We start from the raw sequence: 7,542 nt of genomic DNA, 5'->3' as shown, positions 1-7,542 counted from the left end.
TTGTTCAGAAGCTGTGATTTTTGTCTCCTTTCCCACACTCCAGCGAGGGCCAGCTCCACCCGGGAGCCATTGGATGAGTAGAGCGCACCCTGTCAGGGACCCCACAGTTTGTGTTTTCCTACTTCTCTCCCTTTCTCTTTCTTGGAACATTCTGGTGTACCTCCTCCCCCACCTGGGATGGGTGGTGGACCTTCATGAGTCTGGCGTGGCTTGGTGCTGCAGCCCGGGCTTAGCGTCCAGACAGCAGAGAGCCGGGACAACCCTGTTCCTTCCCTCTTCATACCTCCGTTCATTCCCCATGGGAGCTCTCGTCTCATCGGGCAGAGGAGAGCAGCGGGTGTCTTGGATGCCCTTAGAATCACCTCCCTCCAGGCTGAGGAAGGAGGGACTGGCGCAGCGAGCAGCCAGGGCAGGCTGCCTCATCAGCTTTGCCTTGGCCGGGCGGCCCAGCCTTGGGGGCCAGGGTGCTCTCCGCTCACTGGCTCCTTCTGGAGCCCCTGGCGGGGGGGGGCAAGCTTCCCACCAGGCACTGCCAGGGTGGGTCTCAGGGACCCCTCTGTCAGACCTCTTACCCCAGCCCTCCAGTGCTGCTCTCTGGGCCCCGCGGGGTCTGAGTTCCTGCAGTTGGCCTCAGCCCACCCCTGCGAGGTGCCCTGGTTCACCCACACTTGCTTGTGGGAGGAAAAAGCAACCGAAGATAACTTTTTTTTCTTGCATTAAAAAAAAAGTTTAATTGTGCTGCAGCTGGCTTTTGGTGCGTAGTTGTGTCTCCCAGGGGCCAGGCCCACACAGCGCCTGCTGGGACATTGGCGGAGTGTCCGGAGGGCAGGGTGCAGCAGCGGTCCGTGCCCCATGACGCTCAGCTCGGCAGCAGCTGCGGCCTCCTATTAATAGAGTGAAGCCTGCAGTGGGGCTGCCGGCCACCCCCAATCCTCGTGCCAGTCTGGGCTGAGCGGGGAGTAGTTTATCTGTGGTGGGAGAATGGGGTGAAGTCAGGAGGACTTCTGGTGACTGAGACTAGGCTGGCCCCCCAGGGGCTGGGGGAGAAGGTACCCGAATTCTACCACCTTCACGGCTTCACCTCCAACCTGGGCCCCTCCCCAGCCTTGGGCAGCCGGGGGCATCACGGGGCGCTCAGCACTGGGAGGGGTCAAGCAGACAAGGGTTTACTGTGCTCCACGCTCGCCCCAGGGTGGCTCGGAGACAGGCCGAGCGGGCACACCAGCGACACAAACGACAGAACCGCAATTAGGAAGGGCGGGGCCCGCGAGGGTCGGGGACTGTTGGTACCAGCGGAGGGAACGTGACAAATCAGAAGCCGATGCGCCCTGGAACATAGAACACTCGAGGCGCGGTTGGGGTGGAGGCCGGTCCAGGCCGGCACGCGTGTGGCAAAAGGCAGGACACGACAGGTGCCCGTAGTTTTTGGTGGCCAGTGGCCAAGCTAGCGGGGGCTCGCCTGCCCTCCTATTACCACTCAGAAGGTTTGCCTTGACCTTCAAGACCTGGGAGGTCACTTTTTCCCATTTCACAGCCAGGAACCGGAGACTGGGGAGAGCTGGGAGATTCACACCCAGTCTGCCCGAGTCCAGGGCACGAGCGCTCGAAAGCAGACTTTACAAAGGAAAGGGGCGCCTGGGTGCTCAGTGGGTTGAGCGTCTGCCTTCGGCCCAGGTCATGATCTCAGGGTCCAGGGACGGAGCCCCACATCGGGCTCCCTGCTCAGCCCGGAGCCTGTTCTTCCCTCTGTCTGCCGCTCCCCCTGCTCCTGCTCCCCGACAAAATCTTAAAGGGGAAAAAAAAAAGGAAAAGCTCACTGTGCCCCCAAAGTCTGCCAGGTTTGAGACCCCCACACTGAAGGTCCAACACCAGTCACTCCAGCCCAGGGCCTTAAAGGCTTGGGGCAGCCCTCAACTTCCGGGGCCACCTCAAGAGGTAAAGTATGCTTGTTCAAACTGTCAGAGAAAGAAAACGTAACTCTGAGTTCTCACGGAAGGTGGGTGAGAGGCGCTGTCCCAGGAAATGGCTGCCCATCTGAGGCTGGGAGGAGAGGCCCTCGCAGGTGTCTGCCCCCCTGCTGCTTCAGAGCTCATGCCCCCTCTCTGTGTTTTATATTTGAGGGGGTGTCTCCTCCCAGCCTGAGGTTCAAGTGTGGCCACCCTCCTGAGGGCTGGTCCCCCCTCTGTTGCCCCCCCCACTGGCCAGAATCCTGGGCAAAAGACCCCTCTTCAGAGACTAGTCAGGGGCTCAGGGGGCTGTTTGTACCCGGCCCCCAGAGCTCCGGAAATGGGGTGTATTGGGGGCCATCTGCCCGTGTGGCACCTCAAAGTCCAGCACCCGGGGGACACTGGGGCTCACCCCCTGTATAGCCCCCACTCGGCAGCTCTGTTTTGGTTTTTTGGGGGTTTTTAAAAAGATTTTATTTATTTATTTGACAGAGAGAGACAGCCAGTGAGAGGGAACACAGGCAGGCGGAGTGGGAGAGGAAGAAGCAGGCTCTCAGCAGAGGAGCCCGATGTGGGGCTCGATCCCAGGACCCCGGGATCATGCCCTGAGCCGAAGGCAGCCACTTAACGACTGAGCCACCCAGGCGCCCCTGTTTGTTTGTTTCTTTTTAAGATTATTTATTCATTTGAGAGAGAACACAAGCAGGGGGAGCAGCAGGACAGGCAGAGGGAGAAGCGACTCGCCCACTGAGCAGGGAGCCTGATGCGGGGCTCCGTGCCTGGACCCTGAGATCATGACCTGAGCCGAAGGCAGATAGTTCACCGACTGAGCCCCCCTCAATACCCTGGCAACTCTGTTTACACGCTGACGTTCCACATGAGAACACAGCAGAATCAACATTCCTTCAACTCCTTAGTAAACAAAAAAGTAAACCCTGAATCCAGCCCAGTGTCCTGTTCTTATCTCAAACGGGTTGGTCACAGGACTTGCTCAAAGCCACGGGGTCGTGATAGGATTAGGACACCCAGCCACCACTCCTGCCCCTCGCGTTCAAACCACTCCGGCTGAGAAAGTACACAGAAGGCAGGCCTCAGGCCAGGCGGGCCGGAGTTCCGCATCCCAGCTCGGCCCCTTGCTAGGACTCAGCCTCTCCCTTCCCGAGGCTGTTTCTTCATGCAGCAAATGCAGGGACCCTAGCTTCACAGCCGCAGGGCCCCTGGGGTGCCCGCTCCGTTGGCCCCCCGAGGTGGCTCAGGGGTGGGAAGGGTGGGTGCAGGGAGCTCGGAACCTCACTCAACTCCCAGAACAAAGCAGGCAGGACCCACCCTTCCCTGAAGCAGCTCGCAGACTGGGTGGCGCCCATAGGCCAGAGGGGTGGTGGCCAAGGGGGCGCAGGGCCCAGCTTCCTGTGCACCCGGAGGGATTGCTAATTACAAAACCACGTGGCTGCAGCCGCTGTGTGGAGCGTGGGAGCCCCTATAGCGTGCTGGAGCAGCACAGAGAGGGTTTTTGGAAGAAAAACCAGGATGATGAAATCACCATCTGTCCACCCATTTGGAGCTTTGGACTTTACAAAGGACACACCCCTGGTGTGCTGGGGAGGGCGGGGGAGGGGGTATGCGGGACTGCCAAGAGTAGCTCGGGGAGTGGGGGCCTTCAACCCCACCATCTCTATCAGCCCCTCCCCGAAAAGCCACCCCAATAGACGCTAAAATAAAACCCGAGTGCCTGAGCCGCGGGACGCAGCGGTCCCCCCACCTCCCCCAACCACACGCACTTTTCCTAGACAGACAAGCTCCAGCAACCATTGGTGGCCAGACTGTGGACCAATTGCCCCTCACGCCTGAGTTGGGCAGTTCTCCCTTGTGCACAGAGACAGTAGCCCAGGGAGAGAGGAAGTGACTTGCCTAAGGCCACATGCCCGGGCAATAGTAGGCCGGGCTGTATGACACCACGGCCAGCCTCTTGGTTTTCCCCCGGCTCTCTGGGGCGAGAGTGGGTCACCACTTCTGGTGTGGCCAAGGGCAAGGGCAGTCTGGCGGTCTAGTTAGCCCCACAGGACCCTGTGCAGAAAGTGGCTTCCCGGGCACGGCTGGGACGGGCTCAGCCTCAGCCCCTGGGGCTGCGTCTCGCTGGACCCCGGGGGGGACGGGGAGCCACAGACCAGGCTGGGGAGGCCTAAGATGTGGCTGTGGGTGCAAGAGACCCTGGTGCCTGTCTTGCTTCTGGTCCCCTCGCCGACCCAGGGGGCTATGCCCTGGTTATGGGAGAAGCGGGGTTCCCTGTCACTTACTCGGGGCCCCCTTATCTGGGCCGGTCTCTCTCCCGCGCTAGGCCTGGGTCTCACCATCTAAGGCCCTTGGCAGAAGGTCTGTGTCCAGTCCACTGTGGTTTGGCCTTTCCTCACCCCGGTCCCCAGCATCTGGGCAGGACATGCTGCCGTCCTGCTGCCAGCGTCAGGAGGCAAGCTGGCACCGCCCACCTCCCCAGCCTCCAGGTATTAACCTATCAAGGGAGGGAAATAATAACCCCCTCCTGGTGAGGATAACAGATCTGCAGTCACTTTGAAATGCTCAGAAGTACCGCAGGGATGGAATGTAAGGTGTTATCCCTGCAATCTGCTCCGCACAGGGCCGGGGAGAGATAGCACCGGCACCTCAGCACCAAAGGGACTCAGAGGGGGGAAGAGGTTAGGGGGGAGCAGGTGCCCCTGCACCTTGGTGGGCCTCACACAAGCAGTGACCGAGAAGGCAGCGGGGAAGAGGGAGGTAGTGGGGGTCTCCTGCTCGCTCACCCACCGAGCACCGATGGGGCTGGGCCAGGATCCTCGCCCCACACAGGGCTCCCTGGGGCAAGGACCTGTGGCCTTGGCGACAGTCTGGCTCACACAAGCTCAGAGAACAGATCAACTGAGGCAAAGCAGTGCTGCATGCAAGAACTTTCTGCTGTCGGGGCTGGAGCACAGGTGCTTGTGGAGGCTGGAGCAGGAGTTCAGGCACCGACTGAGTCCTGAGGGACTTTCTGATCTTGGAGCCACAGGGGAGCCCAACCCCCTTTTACAGACAAGGAAACTGAGGCCTGGAACAAGGATGTGACAAAAAAAAAAAATACAGGACCAAATAGAATCAAGTACTGGATGGGCGGGGAGCGCCAGTCCCAGCAAGGCCCAAGCGGACCTCAGCAGGACTCCGTTTTTGCTGCCTGTGACTCAGTTTCCCCTCAGCTGTCCTATGTGGGGATAGAATCTTTTTTTCTTTTTAAGATTTTTAATATTCTTTTTTTTCTTTCAAGATTTTATTTATTTATTTGAGAAAGAGAGAGAAACAGAGAAAGCAAGAGCAGGGGTAGAGGCAGAGGGAGAAGCAGGCTCACCGCTGATCAGGCAGCCCGAGGTGGGACTCGATCCCGGGACCCTCGGATCATGACCTGTGCCGAAGGCAGACGCTTAACCGACTGAGCCACCCAGGTACCCCAAGATTTTTTCTTTTTCTTTTTTTTAAGATTTTATTTATTTGACAGAGGGAGCACAAGCAGGGGGAGTAATAGGCAGAGGGAAAGGTAGAAGCAGGCTCCCCGCTGAGCAGGACCCTGGGAATCACGACCTGAGCCCAAGGCAGACGCTTAACGACTGAGCCACTTAAGTAATCTCTACACCCTGGGGCTTGAATTTACAACCCCAAGATCAAGAGTCCCAGGCTCTATGGACTGAGTGGGCCAGGTGCCCCTATTGTGATGGTTTTCATAGGGACCCCCCCTCCAAAAGGCAGGAATTCCAGGCATTCAGGTCACCAAAAGGTGGGCTGAGCCAGCTAGGCACCCCTGTAGGGATGGAGTCTTGTGGGCAAGAGGACAGCCTTGTCTGAGACCAGCATTCATTCATAGAGGCTAGGGACTTGCCACAGGTGGCCCTTGGAGGGATCCAGGGGCCCTTGGAGGGATCCAGGACCCAGAGGCCTCACTGGTTGGTCCGTGACTGCTGGCCCTGGGGGCTATGGTGGGCTGGGGGCAGGGAATCAGGGTGTCCAAGAGGGGCAGCGAGGAATGGCCCATCTTCCCACCCAGGACACCTTTCCTACCCTCTAGTTTCTCAGGAGATGGGCACTTGGGCTTGTCCTGAGCGCCTGGCCCTCCTCTGGTCTCTGGCGCCCCCCGGTGGTCTGTAGTGAGGGGAATCTTCCTGTGGGCCCCACCCCAGCCTTCCCTCCCCATTAGGAGGACCCAGAATGCTTCAGGTGAGAGCGCCCGAACTCCTGACCCCACCCCTGCCAGGAGTGAGTGAGACAGCCTGGCTCCATCTCCCCATTTCGCAGACGGTGGGCACAGGGCAGCCCCAGGGCTGGTCTCAGAGGACAGCAAATGGGAGACCTGACAGTCCCCTGTGTACTGCCAGGGAGGCTCAGTTCAGCTCCGCAGACATTCGCAGAGCGACTCCTCCGTCGACGCTGGCAATGACCCTGTCTGGACTCAAGGAGGTCCCGGTCTGAGGGGGCAGGCAAATCCCCCAAGAGATCTTTTAATGGAAGAATTTGTTGTCTAGAGCCACTAAAATGCCCCACCCTTTGTTCCCTCCTCTTGGACAGACCCACAGTCCCATGGCGTCTAGTCCAACCCAGCTGCAGACAGCTGGGCAGAAATCAGAAATGCCACTGGACAGAATCAGTCCCTCCCCTCTCCCAACTCCTCTAGCCCAGCGTCCACCTCTCCTTGGCCCTTATGTTCCAGGCCGGCTACAGGCCTTGCTCCCGCCTAGTCTTGAAAAGCCTGTGGTGGAGTTGCCAGCCCAGCCCCACTCCAGGGTCTAGCTGCGGGGCCTCCTCACCCTCAGCCTCTCCATTCAGAACTTTGTCCTTCTCAAGCCTCAGTGTGTCCATCTGCCAGATGGGTGTAACCATCCCTGCCTCACCCACCTGTCTCCCAGGTCGGCTGTAACGATACAAATAAAACGAAATCAGAAACTAACGAGGTCCCCCCGGCTGTTGGGGGTGGGAGGTGTGCCAAGCGCGGCGGGCATCCCGGGGAGAGAGGGACTACAACACCCATCCGGCTCCGGGTCCGCGGGCATCTCCAGCCCCCTCTCCCCGAGGTGAGGGAGAGACAGTCGCTGTCCCAGGGGGCGACGGAAGCTGGACTGCCCCGGGCATCCCCTACCTAGGTTAGGGGCCGGCGAAGGGCCCGGTAGGGCTGGGTCTGGGGCCGCGCAGAGATCTAGGAAGCCTTCCCGGCCCCCGCGGGATGACCCCCTTGCTCAGCCCCGTCAGGAGTTTACTCTTCGGGGCCCGCCCCCCTACTTCCTGGCCGAGGGTTGGCCCCGCCCCCGCGCGCCTCCGCCCTCCCACCTTCACTTCCAGTCGTATCTCCCATTGGCCGGCGCTCACCTGCCCGTCCGTCGGGGGGCGGGGCCGAGGGCGGGGCGCGGCGCCCAGGTGTGGGCGCGCAGGCGGCGGCGGAGGAAGGTGACAGCGGGGAGGGCGGGAGGGGTGGGGGGAGGACTCGCGGACGACCCGCGGACCGACAGACGGACGGGCCGACGGGCGGGCATGCGGGCGGCCCGGCTCTAGCCCGGGAGCGGGGCTCCGGGCAGCCATGGAGCGGCGG

This window comes from Ailuropoda melanoleuca, chromosome 16 (assembly GCF_002007445.2).
Source record: "Ailuropoda melanoleuca isolate Jingjing chromosome 16, ASM200744v2, whole genome shotgun sequence".
Taxonomy (NCBI): Eukaryota; Metazoa; Chordata; class Mammalia; order Carnivora; family Ursidae; genus Ailuropoda; species Ailuropoda melanoleuca.
Note: the sequence above shows the minus strand (reverse complement) of the source record.